This window comes from Podarcis filfolensis (assembly GCF_964270895.1).
Source record: "Podarcis filfolensis genome assembly, chromosome: 16".
NCBI lineage: Eukaryota > Metazoa > Chordata > Lepidosauria > Squamata > Lacertidae > Podarcis > Podarcis filfolensis.
Genome location: NC_139620.1, coordinates 30,790,133 through 30,814,518, shown reverse-complemented (window position 1 = coordinate 30,814,518; position 24,386 = coordinate 30,790,133). Strand labels below are relative to the sequence as shown.

General features: G+C 44.3%; 1 protein-coding gene and 1 long non-coding RNA gene across 3 annotated transcripts in view; one reads left to right on the top strand and one right to left on the bottom strand.

The window, feature by feature from the left end:
* Nucleotides 1–16,780, bottom strand: part of TANGO2 (transport and golgi organization 2 homolog) — an 87,692-nt gene extending 70,912 nt beyond the window's left edge. For both annotated transcript variants that reach the window (XM_083590579.1, XM_083590581.1), the window contains exon 1: nt 16,686–16,780. The gene's annotated coding sequence lies outside the window, so the exon portion shown is untranslated. The remainder of the gene's footprint in view (nt 1–16,685) is intronic.
* Nucleotides 1–18,421, top strand: part of LOC310751493 — a 164,085-nt gene extending 145,664 nt beyond the window's left edge. Inside the window, exon 3 of the long non-coding RNA XR_014542559.1 lies at nt 18,403–18,421. This is a non-coding gene — a long non-coding RNA (uncharacterized lncRNA). The remainder of the gene's footprint in view (nt 1–18,402) is intronic.
* The last annotated feature ends 5,965 nt before the right edge of the window (nt 18,422–24,386 follow it).

The following is a 24,386-nucleotide window of genomic DNA, read 5'->3' as shown; positions in this document are numbered from 1 at the left end:
AGAACAAGTTTGCATTTGATTTTTAAGATGCGACGAGAAAATAAAGGGGATGGGGAGGGATGCACACAACTGCATTTTTACTAACACAATCAAAGGAAGGCAATTAAATATTTTTTAAATATTTTGCTCCCCATACTTACTAAAATGAATACTTGAAACAAAGAAAACTACTTCAACTCTTTTGAGTATACCAGAGGGACATGGACCAAGGAGAGTTCATGTGATTAAAAGAACCATTCCAGATAGCTCAGTTGTGCAAAATCAATATTGAAGAATCATTTATTGTTATATGATGAATACAGTGGTACCTCGGATTAAATACTTAATTCGTTCTGGAGGTCCGTTCTTAACCTGAAGCTGCTCTTAACCTGAAGCACCACTTTAGCTAATGGGGCCTCCTGCTGCCGCTGCACCGCAGGAGCACAATTTCTGTTCTCATCCTGAAGCAAAATTCTTAACCCGAGGTACTATTTCTGGCTTAGTGGAGTCTGTAACCTGAAGCGTATGTAACCTGAAGCGTATGTAACCCGAGGTACCACTGTATGGTCAACTGAATGAGTTCCTACTTTAACAAGCACAGCTTGGATTTTCAGGTACCTTTTGGCTTTTACCTGAAATCTGCTTTCCCCATTCCTGGTAGTTTCTACTGCACAATTACAAAGATCAAATTTGTGTATACCTTTCCATGAACTGGTTTGTTGCAGTTCCTTATGTACATCCCAATAGAGAAATACGCTTTCTCCTTGAAAGAAATTATTTTCAATCATATTGAGGGCTGCAAAATTTGTTCTGGAAAGTAAGGAATTCTGATCTCAGCATTTAAGAGACACTGAGATGTTTTGATTTTGATAACGCACTTCATATGAAAAGCACAAGGCTGCAATCCTAACCCCCACTTACCTGGGAGTAAGCTATACTGAATGAAGTAGGACTTACTTCTTAGTTGGCTTGCTCTGCCAGCAGCACACCTCAGTATATCTATTTCTTGATTATTTGTGATCCCACCTCCTTTTTTTAGCCTGTAGGGTGGGTACTGTTGTGAATTGTTAAAACATGTTCCTATTTAAACAGTGCCATACTTATAGATTGTGGTGGCTTTTTATTATTATGCAATAACATACATATGTATGCATTCTTGCACATAGTTCTGTAGTTTTACACCAGGCATGGGAAATGTGCGGCCCTTCAGATGCTGCTGCACTACAAAACCCATCACCCCTGACCATGATATCTAGGGTTGTTGGAAGCTGAGAGTCCAACAACTTCAGTAGGGCCAAATATGCTATGCAAGACCATGCTTTTGACCAATTTCCAGCATGCTATGGGAGAAACTATCCCCAGTAAATTACCTGCCTTGGTCCTCATCATTTCTAAAGTTATGTTTATTCAATGCATTTGTCTTGTGTTTTATTGTTTTTCTAATTTTAATCATCTATTTTGTGCTTGTTTTTAACTTGAGTGTACTTCCCTTGTCAATGCAGAATGTCTGTACCGTGGTACCTCAGGTTAAGTACTTAATTCGTTCCGGAGGTCTGTTCTTAACCTGAAACTGTTCTTAACCTGAAGCACCACTTCAGCTAATGGGGCCTCCTGCTGCTGCGCCGCCGGAGCACAATTTCTGTTCTCATCCTGAAGCAAAGTTTTTAACCTGAAGCACTATTTCTGGGTTAGAGGAGTCTGTAACCTGAAGCGTATGTAACCTGAGGTACCAATGAATTCAATAAGGACTTTTTCTTTTTACATTTTATGTTTCCTAGTAATGGTAACTAATGACTAATAAATGACTAGATATTGATATTTCTTGACTTTATTTGATGTACATTCCTAAGAATTTGGGTTGGGGTCCAGGACAACTTTGTAAGCACATCAAGGGGTCAATGAACTTAGAGGTTTGGGAAACTCTGCTTTAAATAGTTATTTCTGAACCTTATGTACACAACTGTGGCATGGAGCTCACACACTGGAACACACAGGAACGCCTTTCCCAAGCTATGATAAAGGGAGCTTGGGAAGAAAAGGTGATGGCAACAGTGAAATCTGTGGGATTGAGCGATCAAGAGCCAAGACTGAGCCATTTCCCTGTCTGGGAAGGTGGGTGGGTTGGGAGAGAAAGCGATGAATATATGGGCATGAAAAAAGAACGTGTGCCAAAGACGGCTGAGAGACATACATTGAGGGAGATGTAATAGGGACAGGGGCTGAGGGTCTTGGCAACACTTTTCATCCCCTTTGCCAGTCCCAAAAATTGGCTTCTAGTGTCGTTCACAGCAATTAAAATGAAATACAAGGAACAATATAAAACACTGGTGGGGCGGTGGTTCTTGGCTATGTCCACACATGATGGAAGGGTGCCTGGACAAAGCCTCTGCTCATTCTGACAGCCATAGCGTCTGTGACAAACACTGCAGATGATCCAAAGAATACCACAAATTCTCAACATACCAATTGGTTCTCTGCAAACATTATAGGCAAGAAATTAAGATACAGCAATCCAGTGCTGGGGAATCTAAGGGTCTCCAGCTGTCGCTGAACTACAATTCCCATCATCCATGACAACCAATCGTGCTGGTTAGGGCTGATGGGAGCTGGGAGCCTAACAATCTATGGAAGTGGAATACAACCACATCCTTGCATTAAGCAAAGCAATAAAAGGGACTTGGGACCATTAGGTCCAGTCGCGGACGACTCTGGGGTTGCAGCGCTCATCTCGCTTTACTGGCCGAGGGAGCCGGCGTACAGCTTCCGGGTCATGGGGCCAGCATGACTAAGCCGCTTCTGGCAAACCGCAGCAGCGCACGGAAACGCCGTTTACCTTCCCACCAGAGTGGTACCTATTTATCTACTCGCACTTTGACGTGCTTTCGAACTGCTAGGTTGGCAGGAGCAGGGACCCAGCAACGGGAGCTCACCCCGTCGCGGGGATTTGAACCGCCGACCTTCTGATCGGCAAGCCCTAGGCTCTGTGGTTTAACCCACAGCGCCACCTGCGTCCCATAAGCAAAGCAATATCTAACTACAAAACACGGTATGTATACAGCTATTAGGCATGGTCAGGATACGACACTTGTACACGATATGCAAGTGCTTGTGCACTCAATGCCACCACCATCATCCTGGCGCTTCCCTTGCCGCCCTCTGCCTTGCTACATCCTCACCCCAGCACATGGCAGCAATCCACCTAGTGCGCCATGACCGAGGTATGGACCTTCATAACATTGGTGTTCAACCCTCAGCCAAATCGTACAATACCTTATTGGTTAATTATTAATTTTTTTAGAAGAGAAGGTGAAAAGGGGAGAGCCCACAGCTTATTGGTAGAAGACATGCTCTGCGCGCAGAAATCCCAGGTTCACTTGGCATGTCCAGCTAAAAGCAGGGTTTCTCAAACTTGGGACTCCAGCTGTTTTTGGACTCCAGCTGCCATCATCCCTAGCTAGCAGGACCAGTGGTCAGGGATGATGGGGACTGTAGTCTAAAAACAGCTGGAGACACAGGTTTGGGAAACCCTGAGCTAAAACGATAGCATATGATGGAAATGACCTCTGCTCAAGACCCTGGAGAGCTACTGGCAGTCAGAACAGACAATACTAAGCTTAGGTCCACCTTCACAACCTGGTATCTTTCGGATGTCTAGGTCTACTGCTCCCATCAACCCTGGTCAGCATGACTAATAATCAGGGATGATGGGTAGTCCAAAACATCAGGAGGGCACCAGGTTGGGGAAGGCCATGCTTGAAGCAGAATTGGTCTAACTTGGTATAAGGCAGCTTCCTGGCTCTTACGCTTCTTCTTATGCTGCAGGAAACCCTTGGGAATGAGTCTTTGATCTACTCCAGCATACAGTGGTACCTCGGGTTAAGTACTTAATTCGTTCCGGAGGTCCGTTCTTAACCTGAAACTGTTCTTAACCTGAAGCACCACTTTAGCTAACGGGGCCTCCTGCTGCTGCCACACCGCCAGAGCACGATTTCTGTTCTCATCCTGAAGCAAAGTTCTTAACCCGAGGTAATATTTCTGGGTTAGCGGAGTCTGTAACCTGAAGCGTCTGTAACCTGAAGCGTACGTAACCCGAGGTATCACTGTATTCTCAAGACAGCAGTCCTCAAACTTGCAATAAGATAGAAGTATTTGTAGAAGGCATCACAACTCAGCAGGGAGCACATGCTTCCCATACATTCGATGCCAGGATCAATCCCTGGTATTTCCAGTTGCAAAGACCCAAAGCAAGGACTCTACCGCTGAGCTGTGGTCATTTCTTGGAAACAGGGGGCAAGTAGCTGCTGATAGGAAAGACCCATACCTGAGACCCCGGTGAGGCAGTAGAAAACACAGAGGCAGAAGGGCAAATAGTCTGCTATAAGGGGGCTTCCTGTATCGCTAAGGAGACTATAGGAATTAAGACCTTTTGTCTTTGAAAATAGTGGATCTCAATGTGACACGCTAAAATTGAAGACAGGCCCTATGTTTAATCAGGTTGAAGTCTACAGGTTTAAAGTATTCTAATGCTACTCCAGAATTCAACTACAAATTAATTGCAGTGGTACCTCCGGTTACGAACTTAAGGTCCGTTCTTAACCCGAAACCGTTCTTAACCTGAGGCGCGCTTTCACTAATTGGGCCTCCTGCTGCCGCCGCACCACCAGCACGTGATTTCCGTTCTCATCCTGGGGCAAAGTTCTTAACCTGGTTACTTCCAGGTTAGCAGAGTTTGTCACCCAAAGTGTTTGTAACCCGAGGTGTTTGTAACCCGAGGTACCACTGTACTATTGACAACTAGTCCTGCTTACATTTTAGTATATGGCATAACATTTCAATTCTCACTGATTCATTAAAATGGTCAGCTTTTAAAGTGATTCTGAAAACACAAAAATGGGTATTTCAACAACAAAACTTGGGTTTTTTGCACAATTCTCCCGGCTGAGGAATGACCACGTATGCTTTCTGTGTGGTATAAATATTGCACAATGGTTGGGGGGATGCTTAAGAGCAGCTCTATTATGCAATGCCAGAAACAGATGGCCAGAAAAAGAGTTATGCTTGAGAATTGTGGAGGGGGTGGGGAATCATAGCAGCAGTCACGAGTATTTATCGCTTTTCACAGTTACCAGGTAAAACATTGATCAATTCTCTCAGCTGTTACCCAACAGCATTAATTTCTTGCTTTTGTACTAAATAAGAAAGCCATTTATTAAGCCCTAAAGATGTGTAGCAATTCATTTACAACTCCAAATCCAGTCACACCTGTAAAGTACTGCTGCTTGTATAGTTCTACAGCTTGGGAAACAAATTAAACTTTGGCACATACTTAAATTTTAACGTGCATTTGATTCACAACACTTGCTTGTTTTTATGGGCACACAACATGTGCGCTTCCACTTGGCTTAAGCTTACCGCAAAATTCCTATCTTCTAAGTATACAAAACATGGATTGAATAAATATAGGAGCCAGAGGAACTGGAATAATCTAATTTTGAATACTATCTGAGAAACACCTTGTCACAGTTCCGAGTCCAATTCACTGAAATAAACAGGGATTATGCCTTAGCCTAGTGCTGTTCTTTGACAATTCCCCTATATTTCAACTGAGATTAAAGATACTTCTGATGGGTTGTGCTATTTACGAAGGCTGGTGTGGTACAATGCATTACACTGGGAACTACTATATTTAAACTACGTCAACAAAAAAGTAATATAACATCTACAACAATGTAAGAGGATTCACTTATTTTTACTAGAATACTAATACCATATAAAGCATATACATTCACTTTTAAAGTGATTTTCAATATCCACCCCGTTTCACTCAATGCCCAGGTGAGTTTACTTATAACAGATGTATCATGTAGCTTAATGTGCCATTTTCTTAATGCAGTCATTTGAAAATTCCTCAGGTATTGTTAAATCTTGGTGTTGCAATGATGCAAAACATAATCCATTCTTTTACTTCCGGTACAGTCCATTTTAATATTTAAAATATTGAATACTTTTTAAGGTAGAAACTTAACTTTCCAAAAGCACATATTTGCCTTCAGAATCCTCTAGCACTGCCATAAGATCACAACCAATGAACAAAGTCCCTTCCCTCTTGTCTACATTTCAGAAATTTCCAATCATTTTTATATTATAATTAGCTCTTGATATCACTGCAATATCATTTTTTAAATTTTATGTTCATTTAATCATATTTGATATTGTAATAGAGTTGCAATACCATTGATATCATTTTAAAACTATTTTCATGTAATACAGAAGCTACTTTATTCATTTACTTCTTAATTACTGTGACATGTGTCATTACTACCAATTTTATTTATTACATTTATACCTCACCTCTTTCTCCACAACAACCCTGTGTGGTAAAAGGTAAAGGACCTCTGGGCGGTTAAGTCCAGTCAAAGGCGACTATGGGGGTGCAGTGCTCATCTTGCTTTCAGGCTGAGGGAGCCGGCATTTGTCTGCAGACAGCTTTCCTGGTCATGTGGCCAGCATCACTAAACCGCTTCTGGTGCAATGGAACACCGTGACGGAAACCAGGGCGAACAGAAACGCCATTTATCTGCCCACCACAGCGCTGCTTTCAAACTGCTAGATTGGCAGGAGCTGGGAAAGAGCAAGGGGAGCTCACCCTGTCTCAGGGATTTGAACCGCCGGTTCTGATCGGCAAGCTCAAGAGGCTCAGTGGTTTAGACCACAGCGCCACCCGTATCCCGTGTGGTAGATTAGCCTGAAAGACAGTAACTGACCCAAGGACCAAGTGGGGAACCCAGGTCTCCCAGGTCCCTAGTCTGACACTTTTAACCACTACAGCACACTGGCTTTAAGGTGATTGTGATGGCACATGAAGTCCAATACAGCTTGGTACTCAGTTACTTAAAGGATCGTCTGTCCCTTTATCAGCTTAAAGGTAAAGGTAAAGGGAGCCCTGACCATTAGGTCCAATCGTAGCCAACTCTGGGGTTGCGGTGCTCATCTTGCTTTATTGGCTGAGGGAACCGGCGTACAGCTTCCAGGTCATGTGGCCAGCATGACTAAGTCGCTTCTGGCAAACCAGAGCAGCACACGGAAACGCCGTTTACCTTCCCACCGGAGCGGTACCTATTTATCTACTTGCACTTTGACGTACTTTCGAACTGATAGGTTGGCAGGAGCAGGGACTGAGCAACAGGAGCACACCCCGTGGTGGGGATTCGAACCACCGACCTTCTGATCGGCAAGTCCTAGGCTCTGTGGTTTAATCCACAGCACCACCCGCATCCCATACTTTATCAGCTTACCTGTCTGAAAACCATCAGTGGATACCCTTCTTTGTGCTTCGTGGCCTGGTGAGATTTGTTATGCTGAGACATGGGAGAGTGCTTTCTCTGAGCTGGCACCCAATTTATGGAATGCCTTCCTCTCTATGATCTACTGGGAGCTGACCTTTTGCTTTCCAGTGCCAGCTAAAATCATGGTTGTTCACTCAGGTGTTGACAATGTGTTACTCCCTGGACTGGGTGCTAAAATGTAGTTGGCTGTGTTCTGTAGACCAGTGGTTCCCAATTGGTGCTCCGCGGACCCCTGGAGGTCCATGGCACCATTCATGTAACAAAAAACTACCACAGAACTACCATAGAGGTATCAAAAATTTCAAAAGTAGGGGGTCCATGGCTTGGCTTTTGAAAAAGAGGGGGTCTGCAGTACTTAGTTAATTGGGAAACACGGGCTACAGACTGTTAAGAGGCTGATTTGCTTCATCTGTCCTCATTTTATTGTATAATTCTATATATTATTGTGGTTGTGGGGGTTTTTTAATTGCTGATTGCATCCCCCCCACCCACCCTGGGATGGCTTGCAATGAAAGGCATGTCACACATACTTTAAATAAATTAAAATATTATTGTCATTTAAGGGTCACAAACTCCACTTGGCCAAGAATATACAAAGAGGCTGCAGCAAGAGTTAAACACTAGCCTCACAGTAAAGACTCTCCACTGGATGACACCAGCAGCTGTTTGAATACACTTTACCAAGAATACCAGAAGGCTGGATGCTGCTGGTATATCTAGTCAGTTTTCACAACCAGCCAGCATCCGGGGGAGACCTCACCATAAAATAGTGTGAAAATAGTTAGATGATAGATTCCAGATTTCCATGCCTCCAGTCTCCATTTCCGTATGTCACAAAAAGGCTCAATGGGTCATTATTTTGCTTCAGAAGCAAAGTATCTCTTAAGGCCAGCTCTGACAGCATGTACAGTTGTATTGTCAGACAATGATCATCACAAGTACATCAGCAGAAAACCGCTACCTCTAAAGCTGTCGCACGCAGCACCCAAGGCTGACTGAAGACATTTATTCTTTAACTCTCACTGTAGTCAAAGGTTACTTACAACCGGCAGATGGAAACTGACTTCAAAAGAGCTTTGAAGAATCAAGGTCAGAGAGAGCTAATGCCCTGAGGATTTATAGCAGTCACGAAAAGGCATTGGCACATACAACTAATTATACATATTGGATGGTGGCTATTAGCTATGGCACCCATGTTCACGTAGCTTAATATATAAAAAATATGTAGATACTTATTTATAAATGGCTAACAAAAAGTGGTATGCAACACGCTTAACAAAAAATGAAGGTCAAAATACAATCAATAGAGCAAAACAAGTAATAATCAAATATATGCTGAGCAGCAAAAATGAGATACCAAGCCATATTGCTATTTCCCAAAGGTTTATTTAAAAAGAAATGTTTTTAACATGCGTCAGAAACCACAGATAGACTCATGTTGAATGTCCACAGGGAGTGTGTTCCAGAGTGTAGGCACCATTATGGGAAATGATCTCTTCTGAGTAACTGCCAGGTGGAGCTCATGAACGTGCAACCGTACCAGGAGGGCCTCTTTGAATGACCATCATGACCAGGAACAATAAGGGAGAAGGTGGTCTCTCCCATAAACATGTTCTATACTAAGGGAACTCTGGGAGAGGTGAGTGAGGGGAAGTTCTGTTGTGCAGCCAGCTAGGACTGCTCATGCTAGTGGAACTGTTTAGTTTCACATTGCCTGTTATTATTTTTGGAGAGGGTTGTTTGAGATAGTGTAGAATACTGCCTTCCAGTGTTTAAAAACTGTGCTCACAATGAGTTGCACTCAGCTAAGTCCTACTCATAAGGAAGCCTATTAGCTTCAATGGGTCTACTCTGAGTAGGAGTAGCATACACTACCCATTAACAATATTTTATATGAAAAAACAGTAAGAGAGGAACTAATATTGCAAACTAAGGGGGCAACTCTATATGCACTTATGTGGATAAACAACCATGGAGTAAATGAGACTTAACTTATTCTGAGTTGACATGCATAGGAATTAGATATGCACAGGAAGAAGCGGATAACTCAGTTGGTTAGAGCATAGTGCTGATATTGCCAAGGTTACAGGTTCAATCCCCAAACAGGACAGCTGCATATTCCTGCATTGCAGGCAGTTGGGTCCCGTCCAACTCAACAATTCTATGATGCTATGATTGACCTGTAGAACACTGGTGTCTGCTGTTAAAACCCTAACCAGGTTTTGAAGAGAAATTTCTGAACTTATCAGTGAAAAGGGAGGAGGGATCCAGGCAGATATGCCAAGGAAGAAGCTGCAAGGTTTTCTAATGAAGACTCTCTCACATATCCCAACCCACTTTTGCCTGAATAACTGTTAGAAGAGCATCTTCATCAGATCTTAGGGGACTGGCACTATGATACAAGATAGCCTGGACTTAAGGAATTTCGAGCTTTAAAGGTGACCACAAATATCTTGGATAGTGCCTGGAAACTAAATGGTAATGAACACTCCTGCAAGCATGGGAATCCACAGGAATGTTTTGGGGGAGGTGCTGAGAGGAGGTAACAGGTCAATTTCTTACAAAAAAAGGAGTAGCGTCTGTACATTTGGTCTCATATCTCAGGTTTTACAAATGGTACAAATGCAGTGTTCTTTTAATGAAAGCTGGGAATTATGGTTGGGGGAGGGCTTGCCCCCACCGTGGACTCCCATGGCTGCAAGTATGCTTCCACCATGAACCTAGCTGCCGCATTCTGGACCAACTACAGTTTCCAGAGACTTCTCAGAGGCTGCACCCATAACAGAGCATATTACAAATCCCATCAAGGTAGGATTAGTCTAACCATTGCTAGGGGCATCCAGCTCAAGGATGCTAACTGGCTGTTATATCAATTAAGCTGGTATCTCTGTAAAATTCATCTGATTTCCCTTCTACTACTCACAAAACCAGATTACTCCAATATCAGAAAAGAGAATTGTTCAAGGATTTTCAATTACCATTATTTGCTTACAATGAAATAAAGCCATTTTGCATTTAGTAAATTAACATTTAAAAGCTTATTTCTGAATATAGTCAACACTGACCATTTTGCATTCACCTTAATGCTTTCCTCGGGAGTACTGTTGTGTATTGTACTTAACAGCTTTCAATTGCCTTCTGCAGGGTGAAATGGCCAGGTGCTAACAACATTATACATAGTTCTACACATATTTAGCAAAAAGAAAACATTTTAGAACAGAAGTCACCAAGGAAAAACACAAACCTGTTCTTAAGAGTGCAGAATCTCCACTGGTTTGGTTTGCAGTACTAAAACACAACACCTTCAATCAATTATTTCCTAAAGGGCTGCTGATTTTGGCAAGAGCAGCAGGAAAGACAGCACTCTATCAATCACTGGTTTTGGAACAGACATGGTATCATAACCTATTCCACTACAATATTCTGAAATAGGGGAGAATGCAGGCAACACAGATTTGCTCAAGGAACATGTGTGGAACCTGTGGCCCTCCAAATGTTGGATTACAGCTCCTATCCCTGACCATTGGCAATGCTGGCTGGGGCTGATGGGAGTTGGAATCTAGCAACATCTGGAGGGCTACAGTTCTCCACCTCGGGCCTAAGGCATTTTAAAAATGTGTGATAGTGTATCAGAGCAATAAACTGAGCACTGTTTTCTTGCACAGACTTTTGAGGGAGATGCCACGCTAGAAACCTGGGTTCTGATACACTTGAATACCAAACTCTCATATTTTTTAAAAGGCAAGATAAAAAGGTATAACATACAAACAAATCAGTCCTTTGCTGACAGGTAGTCAGACAGGTAGTACAGAGCTTCCATCCACAGAGTTCCCACGCATATCATGAAAAGCTCACTCATTACAGAACTGTAAAGCGCTGGGTATAGTTTGGGGTTTTGGTGTGTAACACAACTTCATTTTCAGAACTTAAGTTTCTGAACCTCACAGTTGCAGAAAAATAAACACACAATGCTACTATGCACCCTGAAAAGTCATTTCGCCCAATGTAAAAGAATAAAAAGGATTGCCGTTCCTTTCTTGCTTTTCTACACCAACCCTCCTCCTGTGCATTTAATGTGCAGCTCAACATGGAAATAGTAGATGTTTATCTTATACCAAGGTATAAGGTAAGCCCCATTGAACTCAAAGGTGAGTAGACAGGATTGTCTAGCAGAGTATAAGGATTATGATTAAGCTTTCCCCATTACTTTACCTCAAAGCAAGGAACAACTTCTTTGCCAACTTTATTTAATGCTTTTCAACATTTACATGCAGCCGCTGGGAGAGATCATCAGGAGGTTTGGGCTGGGTGTTCATCAGTATGCGGATGATACCCAGCTCCACCTCTCTTTTAAATCAGAACCAGTGAGGGCGGTGAAGGTCCTGTGTGAGTGTCTGGAAGCGGTTGGAGGATGGATGGCGGCTAACAGATTGAGGTTGAATCCTGACAAGACAGAAGTACTATTTTTGGGGGACAGGAGGCGGGCAGGTGTGGAGGATTCCCTGGTCCTGAATGGGGTAACTGTGCCCCTGAAGGACCAGGTGCGCAGCCTGGGAGTCATTTTGGACTCACAGCTGTCCATGGAGGCACAGGTCAAATCTGTGTCCAGGGCAGCTGTTTACCAGCTCCATCTGGTACGTAGGCTGAGACCCTATCTGCCTGCGGACTGTCTCGCCAGAGTGGTGCATGCTCTGGTTATCTCCCGCTTGGACTACTGCAATGCACTCTACGTGGGGCTACCTTTGAAGGTGACTCGGAAACTACAACTAATCCAGAATGCGGCAGCTAGACTGGTGACTGGGGGCGGCCGCCGAGACCATATAACACCGGTCTTGAAAGACCTACATTGGCTCCCAGCACGTTTCCGAGCACAATTCAAAGTGTTGGTGCTGACCTTTAAAGCCCTAAACGGCCTCGGTCCAGCATACCTGAAGGAGCGTCTCCACCCCCATCATTCTGCCCGGACGCTGAGGTCCAGCGCCGAGGGCCTTCTGGCGGTTCCCTCATTGCGAGAAGCAAAGCTACAGGGAACCAGGCAGAGGGCCTTCTCGGTAGTGGTGCCCGCCCTGTGGAACGCCCTTCCAGCAGATGTCAAAGCGATAAACAACTACCTGACATTCAGAAGACATCTTAAGGCAGCCCTGTTCAGGGAAGTTTTTAACGTGTGATATTTTACTGTATTTTTGGTTTTTATGGAAGCCGCCCAGAGTGGCTGGGGAGGCCCAGCCAGATGGGTGGGGTATAAATAATACATTATTATTATTATTATTATTATTATTATTATTATTATTATTATTTTCTCATGCCAGGCTTCTGTGTAAAGATGCAGGCCCAGTAAAGAATTAAAGAAAGGTTTGCAGCTGCGGTTGTGGTGGGGGTGGAGTGTGAATCCTAATCTCCTCTTCTGCTCTTATTTGGTATGCAGAATCAGCAGGTGGACAGTTTCAAGGACTTGAAGACAAACACTATTACCTGATTGCTACTGACCAAATAGCTGCTAAAGGTGCTGCTAAATTCAAAAGTTGATTACACTTGTGACAGACTTAAAAGAAAATGTGTGGAGTTATCATTGTTCAAAGGTACTTGCCTGATCTCCTGCACAAGCCCACGTTGGAATCCACTCAGTTGTGCAAATTTAAGCATAGGCTTTCCTTAGGGCCAACCATATGTTATGATGGAGATCCATGGTTATATTTTAAAAGAATAAATTGAAAGGGGTCTCCATAGAGGGGTCTCAATTTGTCCACAATGGCAGCACTATTGTGGTGCTGTTGTGCTGATCAAAATTACTCCCCCAGCTGCTATTTGCCCTGTGAGGGTGTTGGACTGAAATAAAGTGACAACTCCCTCCCTCTTGCATTTTTCATTTTTAAAATAAATAAATAAACCACAAAATACAAGGACAGTTCTTCTACATCAGGCATCCCAAACTCAGCCCTCCAGCTGTTTTGGGACTACAATTCCCATCATCCCTGACCACTGTTCCTGTTAGCTAGAGATGATGGGAGTTGTAGTCCCAAAACCGCTGGAGGGCCGAGTTTGTGGATGCCTGTTCTACATAATGGCCCATTATGTAGAAAAGCCTAAGGTGTACTGCTTCAAAATGAGGTCAAGAACTAAAAAAATATTTATGTAACATCACTATCACATCTTTCCCTATGGAATTCAAGGCAGCACACACGAAGTTCCCAGCAGACGTCAAAAGGGTTATCATTAGCAAGGATTGCTAAACTTGTATCACTTTGTTACAACTGAAGTTCCCCCTTTCCTCCCAGGAAATCAAAGTTACATATGTGGTGTGTGGCCCTTCAGTTTTACCCTCACTACAACCCTTTTAGCCCTGAGAGGGCTAAAAGACGGTGATTGGGCCAAAATTAGAGTGAATTTCCGTACTAAGCAACGATTGACCCTGGATCTTCCAAGTCATGTGACTTTCTATCCCCAAAGTAGAAAAACAGCACGACATTTTTCCATACCTCAAGCAGAACTCCTGGGAATAAACACCTGTGTTTCCAATGGTTGTTTCCAGAACTGTAGTTTGTATTTTTTCTGCTTCCTTCCCCAACCCATATTTCTTGTTTGCCATGTCTTTTCAATTGTAAGGGTAAGAAATATCTTACTACAGGTTTTCATAAGCTGCTCTGGCCACCTTTTTGGCTAATCAGCAGGGACAAAAGTGCTTCAAATCAATAAAACAATTTACGACTCTTTTTTTCAATACAGAGAAAATACAAATTGAAGCAAGTCAATACAGACAAGGGTGGGGGGAGAAGAACGCATGAGAGAGAGAAAGTCCACAACTCTTTCCCCAAAAAGGTTACTTTTCAACAGACAGGGGGATCTGTTACATTTGTTTGATGCTGAACAAGACTTCCTCAGATGAGCCTCCATCTGCAATCTGTGAAGTCCAACACCTCACTGAGAACTAAGGATTGTTGTACACTATTCAACAAAGTGTAACATCCTTGCTATTTTGCTTTACTGTGTAAGTTGCATTGAGGCACTTGAATGTAAAAATGAAACAAAAATAATAATAATTCTCAGAGAGGTGGTCTCATTGGCATAAATGGACCTAACAACCAGATAAGCTCAGTTGGTAGAGCATGAAATACTTGATCTCAGGGTTGTGGGTATGAGATCCACGTTGGGCTAAAGTTTCCTGCATTGTAGGAGGTTGGACTAAATGACCCTAGCGGTCCCATCCAACTCTACAATCCTACAATTCCAATTTAGTTGTGACCATTCATTTCATTTTACTCCGTAAGTTCCTTTGAGGCACTTGAGTGCAAGAGGGCAACTAATAAATAATGATGATATTCAAGAATTGGTCCCATTAGAATGGAGCAAGCTTGTTTTCTCCTGCTCCGAAGGGCAGGACTTGAACCAAGTTACAAGAACGGAGATTCCGACTAAACATACGGGGAAACTTTCTGATGTTAAGAGCTGTTCGACAGTGGAACGGACTCCCTCGGGAGGTGGTGGACTCTCCTTCCTTGGAGGTTTTAAAGCAGAGGTTGGATTGCCATCTGTCATTGGATGCTTTAGCCCCATGGTTCCCAACGTGGGACATACGCCCCACAGGGGGAGCAATTTGATTTTTAAGGGAGGCAATTCGAGAATGAGTTATTAACAGTTAATGGCCTTTTAGGCTTCCTCCACGGAGTTCACTTTCCGAATAATAAGAATTATATGTCACATGGAGGGAGGGCGCTCCAGGATTTTAGAGATGCTTAGGGGGGCAAAGGGACGCGGGTGGCGCTGTGGGTTAAACCACAGAGCCTAGGGCTTGCCGATCAGAAGATCGGCGGTTCGAATCCCCGCGACGGGGTGAGCTCCCGTTGCTCGGTCCCTGCTCCTGCCAACCTAGCAGTTCAAAAGCACATCAAAGTGAAGTAAATAGGTACTGCTCTGGCAGGAAGGTGTGCAGCTTAGTCATGCTGGCCACATGACCCGGAAGCTGTATGCCGGCTCCCTCGGCCAATAAAGCGAGATGAGCGCCGCATCCCCAGAGTCGGCCACGACTGGACCTAATGGTCAGGGGTCCCTTTACCTTTACGTGGGCAAAAAAAAGGTTGGGAACCGCTGATCTACAGCAAAAGGAAAGAGCCTCACAGCTTAGATAGGGAGACTGGGCTGAGGGTCTGCAGAAGGTACACAGACAGGAGTTAACTGGAGCATGAGCTTAGCCAAGGTGGGGAGGCAGTCGCTCCCCACCCTCAGCCAAGGTTAGGAACCACTGCTTTAGCCGAATATATCCCGCATTTCAGGGGGTTGGACTAGAAGACCTTTGGCACCTCTTCCAATCCTATGAATCTATTTCTGAAGGAGCGTCTCCACCCCCATTGTTCTACCCAGACACTGAGGTCCAGCACTGAGGGCCTTCTGGCGGTTCCCTCACTGCAAGAATCCAAGTTACACGGAACCAGGCAGAGGGCCTTCTCAGCGGTGGCACCTGCCCTGTGGAACACCCTCCCACCAGATGTCAAAGAGAACAACAACTACCAGACTTTTAGAAGACATTTGAAGGCAGCCCTGTTTAGGGAAGCTTTTAATGTTTGATGCATTACTCTATTTTAATATTTTGTTGGAAGCCGCCCAGAGTGGCTGGGGAAGCCCAGCCAGATGGGCGGGGTATAAATAATAAATTATTATTATTATTATGAATGAATGTACCCAAGTTTGCCAAGGGACGGGGGTGGCGCTGTGGGTTAAACCACAGAGCCTAGGACTTGCCAATCAGAAGGTCGGCGGTTCGAATCCCCACGACGGGGTGAGCTCCCGTTGCTCGGTCCCTGCTCCTGCTAACCTAGCAGTTCAAAAGCACGTCAAAGTGCAAGTAGATAAATAGGTACCACTTCAGCGGGAAGGTAAACGGCGTTTCCGTGCGCTGCTCTGGTTCACCAGAAGCGGCTTAGTCATGCTGGCCACATGACCCGGAAGCTGTACGCCGGCTCCCTGGGCCAATAAAGCGAGATGAGCGCCGCAACCCCAGACTCGGCCACGACTGGACCTAATGGTCAGGGGTCCCTTTACCTTTATTATTATTATGAATGAATGGACTCAAGTTTGTCACGCCCATTCATTCCAACGGGTCTGCTCCGAGTGCCGCCAACACCCAAGGCAGCCCTAAGTCAAGAGCCCTCCATCCCTCCGCGGAGAAGGGAAGCCGCGCCCCACCCATCCAAACGTCAACAGCCGCTTCCCAGCATTGGAAGCGGGAACTGAACGGAGGGAAGAGCCGCTTCTTTCCTCGCCCACAGCCAGCTCCTCGTGCCAGGGCGCCGCCGAGCCCCGCCCTCAGCCGCCCGGTTCGCCTCCCGGCGGCAAACCGCCCTCAGCCGCCTCTCCTCTTCCACTTACCCCCTCAGAAGGCTAAGCGCGGAAGAACCGCCGAGCTCCCTTCGACCCGTTTCCGGGAACACAGCCCACCTCGCAACAACGGCCGCGCTCATTCGCCTCTCGGGTCTGACCACGCCCGGCGCCCGCTCATTGGCCAGGTTTGAACGCACCTCGCGCCGGCCCCTCCCTCGACCCCGCCTCCTCCTTCCTTTTTTTGCTCCTCGCTGATTGGCTGGCTTCGCCAAGAGCAGCTGAAAGCCTCTCAGGCTTCTAGAAGAGGCGTGGCTTTTTCCTTAGGGTAACCTGCTTTAGGTAGGGAATGTTTTCCCTGGCTGTTCCCTCCTCCTGCTCGGCCCTTTCTCTCCCTTTCAAATAAATTTTATTTATTTATTTATTATTCTTTCTGTAAATGTCTTTTTTTGGGGGATGGGGGAGAAAATATATGCGGTATATATAACGTTTTTGATTTTGCATGCACAGAAAATAGCGTTTTTGAAAAAAAATATTATGCAAATATAAGAGGGAAATAAGTCATAAGTTTAATAGAAATAGATAAAAGCAGTACCGGTACTTTTTTCTGGGGGGACTCAGGGGTACACATACCCCTAAACATTTTGTGAATCTTTGTACTTTTGTCCATTTACTGTATTTGTTTTTCCCAACTATAAAATAGTGATTTTCTTGAGTCAAAATGAGAGTTACCCTAAACATTTTTTTAAGGGAAAAAAAGCACTTGCCGATCAGAAGGTCGACGGTTCGAATCCCCGCAACAGGGTGAGCTCCCGTTGCTCAGTCCCTGCTCCTGCCAACCTAGCAGTTTGAAAGCACGTCAAAGTGCAAATAGATAAATAGGTACTGCTGCGGCGGGAAGGTAAACGGCGTTTCCCTGCACTGCTCTGGCTCGCCAGAAGCGGCTTAGTCATGCTGGCCACATGACCCGGAAGCTGTACGCCGGCTCCCTCAGTCAATAAAGCGAGATGAGTGCCGCAACCCCAGAGTCGGTCATGACTGGACTTAACGGTTAGGGGTCCCTTTACCTTTATCTTTACAATAGGATAGGTAGAGAGTTATACAGTGGGTTGAAGACAATGGAATACAGAAGAGAATAGGAGGGAGGAGAAGACACACAACATAATTAGGTGTACTGTATAAGATTGAATGCACCAAAATTCTGTTACATGCTGGATGCAGACTTAAGTTGTGTGCATATTTTATTTTTGCTTTTTATATCATACCTTTCCGCCCAAGTCTCAGGGTGGTGCACAAAACTCCTCCCTTCTCTATATTATTCGCTTAACAACCTTGTGAAGTAGGTTAGGGCTGAGAGATGGTGACTAACCCAGTGAGCTTCATAGTTTTCACTTTGGCATAGTGGGCAGTTTAGGTTTCTCTCTCTTTCTCTCTTTTAAACCCAATACATTATAGCTTGAGAGGGGAGGAGGTGCTATTGTGACCCACTTATGTGAAATTGCATTTCAATAAATTCATGCATGCTATTACCATTCAGCAGTTGTGGATGCTGAGACAATGAAAATTAAGGCCCATAAACAATTTTCTGGGGGGGTAAGCCCCACTGAAAATAGTGGGACTTACCTTCTGGGTATTACACACATATTTTTGAAGAATCATAAAGTCGTCGTCTCCCCCCCCCCCCCCAAAAAAAAAAATCTAAATGCTTTACAGATATGAGACTAGGATTGCCATATTTCAAAAAGTAAAAACCAGGACACCCTGAAAGTTGTTGAGTTTTTTTTTTCCTGATTGACTTGCCTAAGATCCAGGACAAAGTGCCATCTTTCGGAAATTTCTCCCTGGATGTCAATTCCACCTTTGAAATCCCAATAATGTCTGGGGAAATCCGGATGTACGGCAGTCTATTGAGGCCAGATCTCACAAAGAAAGCAGTGAGTCAAAGGTTGCAGAACATGGATAGCTCCAAGTGAACAACTTGTTCACATAAAGTTGGGAGCATACTGAGGTCTTTTTTGGCTATATTCACACCATACTCGTAAAGCACCACTTTAAATGTTCGTGGCTTCCTTCAATGTATTCTGGGAGCTGTAGTTTGTTAAATGTGCTGAGAGTCCTTAGGTGACCCTATTCCTCTCACAGAGCTACAGTTTCCTCATAAGAAGAACTGACTGTTAAACCACTCTGAGGATTGTAACTCTCTGAGGGTAATGAGGTGGGGTGTCTCTCTCAGCACCCTTGACAAAGCACAGCTTACAAAATTATTTGGGGGCAGCCATGCCTGTTTAAAGTGGTATCATAATGATTTAAATGGTTTGTGCAAATGTGGTCTAACCCTTCATCTCCCGACTATCTCCTCAGGCTCCACCCACTTGTAGAGGCCATCAAAATCTTAAAGGACCACTTCATTAGCTTAAATGCAGGACTGATGAATGCAGTGGTTCCTCAAGCTCAGTATAAGGCACCCATGAGGGTCCAGGCTCTGGTCCTGGCAGACTGAGAGGTTCTTGTCTGACAGCTTCAGTCACAATCAGTTCAAAGCCTTGAACCTGATCAGCCTCCTTAGCTGCTGCATCAGATTCTGTGTCTGGTTTGCTTCTGCATTCAGGGGTCATGCCACAACCTGTGGTTCTCCAGATGTTGTGGAACTATAGCTCCCATTAAATAAAATTATCAAGTCTTTGAAACTCTCCCAAAGGCATTGAATAGACTAAGTCTTCCATCATATTCCATGGAGAAAAAGGCAAGGCTCATCAGGAAATGCAGGACCACGGAGAGCTCCAAGTGAGCAACTTTCTCCACAAAGGTTTTCAGGCTCCACTCCACTCCTGTTTCATAACCTCTCTTTAGAGGAGAGCGCAAAATATGGTCTGAAGCTCAACATCAAAAAAACGAAGATCGTGGCCACTGGTCCCATCACCTCCTGGCAAATAGAAGGGGAAGAAATGGAGGCAGTGAGAGATTTTACTTTCTTGGGCTCCATGATCACTGCAGATGGTGACAGCAGCCACAAAATTAAGAGACGCCTGCTTCTTGGGAGGAAAGCAATGACCAACCTAGACAGCATCTTAAAAAGTAGAGACATCACCTTGCCAACAAAGGTCCGTATAGTTAAAGCTATGGTTTTCCCAGTAGTGATGTATGGAAGTGAGAGCTGGACCATAAAGAAGGCTCATTGCCGAAGAATTGATGCTTTTGAATTATGGTGCTGGAGGAGACTCTTGAGAGTCCCATGGACTGCAAGAAGATCAAACCTCTCCATTCTGAAGGAAATCAGCCCTGAGTGCTCACTGGAAGGACAGATCGTGAAGCTGAGGCTCCAATACTTTGGCCACCTCATGAGAAGAGAAGACTCCCTGGAAAAGACCCTGATGTTGGGAAAGATGGAGGGCACAAGGAGAAGGGGACGACAGAGGACGAGATGGTTGGATAGTGTCTTCGAAGCTACAAACATGAGTCTGAACAAACTGCGGGAGGCAGTGGAAGACAGGAGTGCCTGGCGTGCTCTGGTCCATGGGGTCACGAAGAGTCGGACACGACTAAACAACAAAAAGATGTGCTTCCTGCCCCACTGGATGCCTTCCTATAGCCCCCCTCCTGGAGTGTTCCCTGTGCCCACAGGACTGGTGATTTGTGGGGGGAAGCATCTTGTTCCCAGAGGAAGGCGCTTGAGAGAGTCTGGGCTCTGGCTCTACAGGCCCTGGTGGTCTAAGGGTTTCCTCTGGGAGCTTCTGTCCAACCGTCTTTGATGCAAGGACCTCCCTATCGTGGATTTTTTAAATAAAGGGTTTTTTTTGATTTTTGCAAATATTTTCTCTGATTCTGTGGATACCTCCCTCTTGTTCAAGTCAGTGCCATTTTGGGAACAAAACTGGGAAATGTTAAAGTCAGTATTATTATTTTTTAAAGAAAATAAACTATTCACCAGCTATGGGTTCCCCCTCCTTAATGGGTTGACAGTTTGGCTAGCAAGATTAAATTAGTCTATTAAGCTCATGCAAATATTATGCAGATTGAGTGGGAAAATCCAAACCTGCTGGAGTTTTCTGTTGCATAATACATTCTAATTGTGACTGCAGAACAATTTACCTGCTCTGGATTTTAAGGATGTTTTGTTACTGTGGTTGGAAGAATTATATTGTTATGATGGCCTCTGTTGTACACATCACGCACCAATTGCAAAACAGTAGCCGGAATAAACACACAGGCAGCATTTCAGTGTGAAATTGGTTTCCAAGGTGCAGCAGCTCTGATCAAGTCAAGCTGCAGTATCTATTAGTGCACACGGAGCTACAATTGATTATTTAATGTATGTGCAGTACTTTGAGGCAGAGAACACTCATCGTTTCTCAGGGATGACTCTGTAACTTACTATATTGAGACCAGCAGATAATTTTGATGTTAAGCAGAAGAGATTACATTGGGAAGCAGTGCCTCAGAAAATGCTTTTGAATGGTTGATTAGAGTATAGCGAAACATGTCATAAGCTATCACTCAAGAGCCCAGCAAAATGAAGTTGTTTACTGCAGGTGGATTTGGATTAAAGGTGGTGTAGAATTGTTCTGAGATAGCTTAAGGTAGTCTCTTGGAATATTCAGATTTGCATTACTGAGGCAGCCTTGGTGATAAATGCCAGTGAGTGGTGGGAGCAATTTGCTTTTAAAAAAAGTAATAATTCATGTTTTGCACCTGTCATCACAATTTGTGTTATGGGGAGGCGACTGCGCCTTTAATCACAAAAAAGGAAAAAACAAGATGGTATGCAACATAATCTGATTCAAGTTTTTACTTGGAAAGTAAGCCTAGTTGTATTCAAGGAGATTACTCTCTGGTAAGAGAATACATAGGAGTGCAGCCATTTAACCTGTGCATGTTTACTTGGGACCCTGAAATTTGCAATGTTTACAGAAAATGTTTATGGTGGGAATCATATGTGGAGAGTGGAATCTTTCCAAAAACAGCCCGATGAGGACTGAAGATGCTTAGCAGCCAAAATATACTGACAGACTGGACTGGAGTATCCTGGAGAAGGTACACCAGGGTGGAACAATAGACTCTGCACTGCAACTTTTTGTTGCAGGTCCTACTTGTAAGGACTGGATTATTGTGCTCCTAGCAGGAATTTAAAATAATATACTGTTTGTAGGATGTGCGCACACACACACACACACACACAATTGTTATGTTGTGTTGTTGTTATTTGGATTTGTTGGTAGTTTTATCTTGCCCAGGGCAACCCAAAGTAATTTGCAAACGACCAAATGAACAGACAAAAACCCCACATAGATACATTAAAACGAAGAGGGAAAAGAAATACATTAAAAACATCCCAGTAATAGGCCACTAATAGTTACAACATCAAAGGTCTGGTTTTAGAGGAAAGTTTTTGCCTGGCACATTATGTATACAAGGCCTTCTGTCTAGTGATGTCAGGAGAAAATTCAAGCACTTGTCAAAATTATAATAACACAGGTATCTTAGCAATCAGTTTGTCCAACTGACACACTATAAACACAATGAACATCATGGGAGCTTTTATTATGAAAGTTGAGGGCAAGTGAATGTATTTTTATTGATAACCAAGGGTGTGTCTATCTCCATGAGTGTGTGCTAATGTATGTGCATTTGGCTATTGAAAATGTATTGGCCAGAAAACACAGTTCACAACAGATCCATCAAAGTTTCAATCTGGTTCTTCACAAACTTTTAAGGCATTGGAGTTTAGTGCAGGAAACAGGGAGATGAGTTTACAACCCATCTCAGCCATCAAAGTCTTATTTTATCTAGATGACTATGTGGACTCCATTACTTGATTTTAAACATGGTGAGTTGGTCCACCGGGAAAAAGGAGGGGTGTGAATGAATGGAATCTTTATTGCTAAAAGCTATAAACCATCACAATTGGGAAAGGAGGGGTAGCATTGGTATATAGGTGATAACTCTGCTGGAATGGGATCATGTCAGGTTTTGTTTGGCTGTTGAAAAAAATGTGCCGGGTTTTTCACTGCAGGAGGTAGGAAGTCCACAGCCCACAAAGAACACAAATGGGTTCCTGAAGCAGTGTTGTTAGCAGAGGCAAAAGCCTTGCTGGCATTTGCAACTTTAGAAAAACAACTCAGTTTACTGTTGCCGCATGATTTGTGTTAACAGCAAGGATGCACCCATGACCTATACATGAAAGTTGTATTATTATTTTTTTAAGTTACCTTAGCTATAATCATTAATCAGTGCTGGATTTATGTATAAGCCAAACAAGCTATAGCTTAGGGCCCCACTTTCTTGGGGGCCCCCAGAAAATTTAAAGGAAAAAAACAACCTGGGTGCACATTTCCAAAATATAAGATAAAAAAACAAATAAAACAAAACCTACATACAGCAACAGTGTTTTGTAGGCTCCTATGTGGTAAGTAATGGCCCCTGACTGCTAGCCTGCTCCCTAAAATATCACTGGTTTGCTCATTAATTGTATTTCAGTTCAACAATTACTTTGATAAAATACATATTTTGTTATGTGCAAATGGCTTTAGATACCTGTTAGGTCCATAAATTACCATATAGCATATATTCAACACAAAAAACACCAACAATTTGTTGTTGACAAAGGACAGCTGGACATATAAAGGGCCCCATATAAAGGGTGGTGCTGTGGGTTAAACCACAGAGCCTAGGGCTTGCCGATCAGAAGGTTGGCAGTTTGAATCCCCGCGACAGGGTGAGCTCCCGTTGCTCGGTCCCTGCTCCTGCCAGCCTAGCAGTTCAAAAGCACATTAAAGTGCAAGTAGATAAGTAGGTACCGCTCCAGCGGGAAGGTAAACGGCGTTTCTGTGTGCTGCTCTGGTTCGCCAGAAGTGGCTTAGTCATGCTGTACACCGGCTCCCTCGGCCAATAAAGCGAGATGAGCGCTGCAACCCCAGAGTCAGTCACGACTGGACCTAATGGTCAGGGGCCCCTATACCTTTACCTTCCGTAGCTTAGGGCCTCTTCATACCTAAATCCGGCCTTGATCATCATCACCATCAACTACATCACATGCATGGAACAAGAAGGGGTGAAATGGGTGTGTGCCATCTCTGACCAACGATGCCACAGATACTGATAAGCATCAATGCTGCCCATGCCACCAAATTTCACACTGTACTCACTAGTGGAGGCATGGAAATCCCTGTAACCTTCCTGGTGGTGCTAGACTACAATTGCCATCATCCCTGGCCATTGGCCATGCTTGCCACGGCTGATGGGAATTGGAGTTCAATAGCATCGGGAGGATCATATGTTTCCCAGTGTTGCACTTCCACAATGGAAACACACATGTGTGATATTCAATAGTGTATTTGGGCAGGGAGGTGATTTTGCAGCTCCCTAAGCATTTAGGTGAGAGACGCGGGTGGTGCTGTGGGTTAAACCACAGAGCCTAGGGCTTGCCGATCAGAAGGTTGGCGGTTCAAATCCCCACCACGGGGTGAGCTCCCGTTGCTCGGTCCCTGCTCCTGCCAACCTAGCAGTTTGAAAGCATGAAGTGCAAGTAGATAAATAGGTACTGCCCCAGCAGGAAGGTAAACGGTGTTTCTGTGCGCTGCTCTTGTTCGCCAGAAGCGGCTTAGTCATGCTGGCCACATGACCCAGAAGCTGCTCCCTCGGCCAATAAAGTGAGATGAGCGCCGCAACCCCAGAGTCGTCCGCGACTGGACCTAATGGTCAGGGGTCCCTTTACCTTTACCTTTAAGCATTTAGGTGAGGACTGTTTGTGCCGTG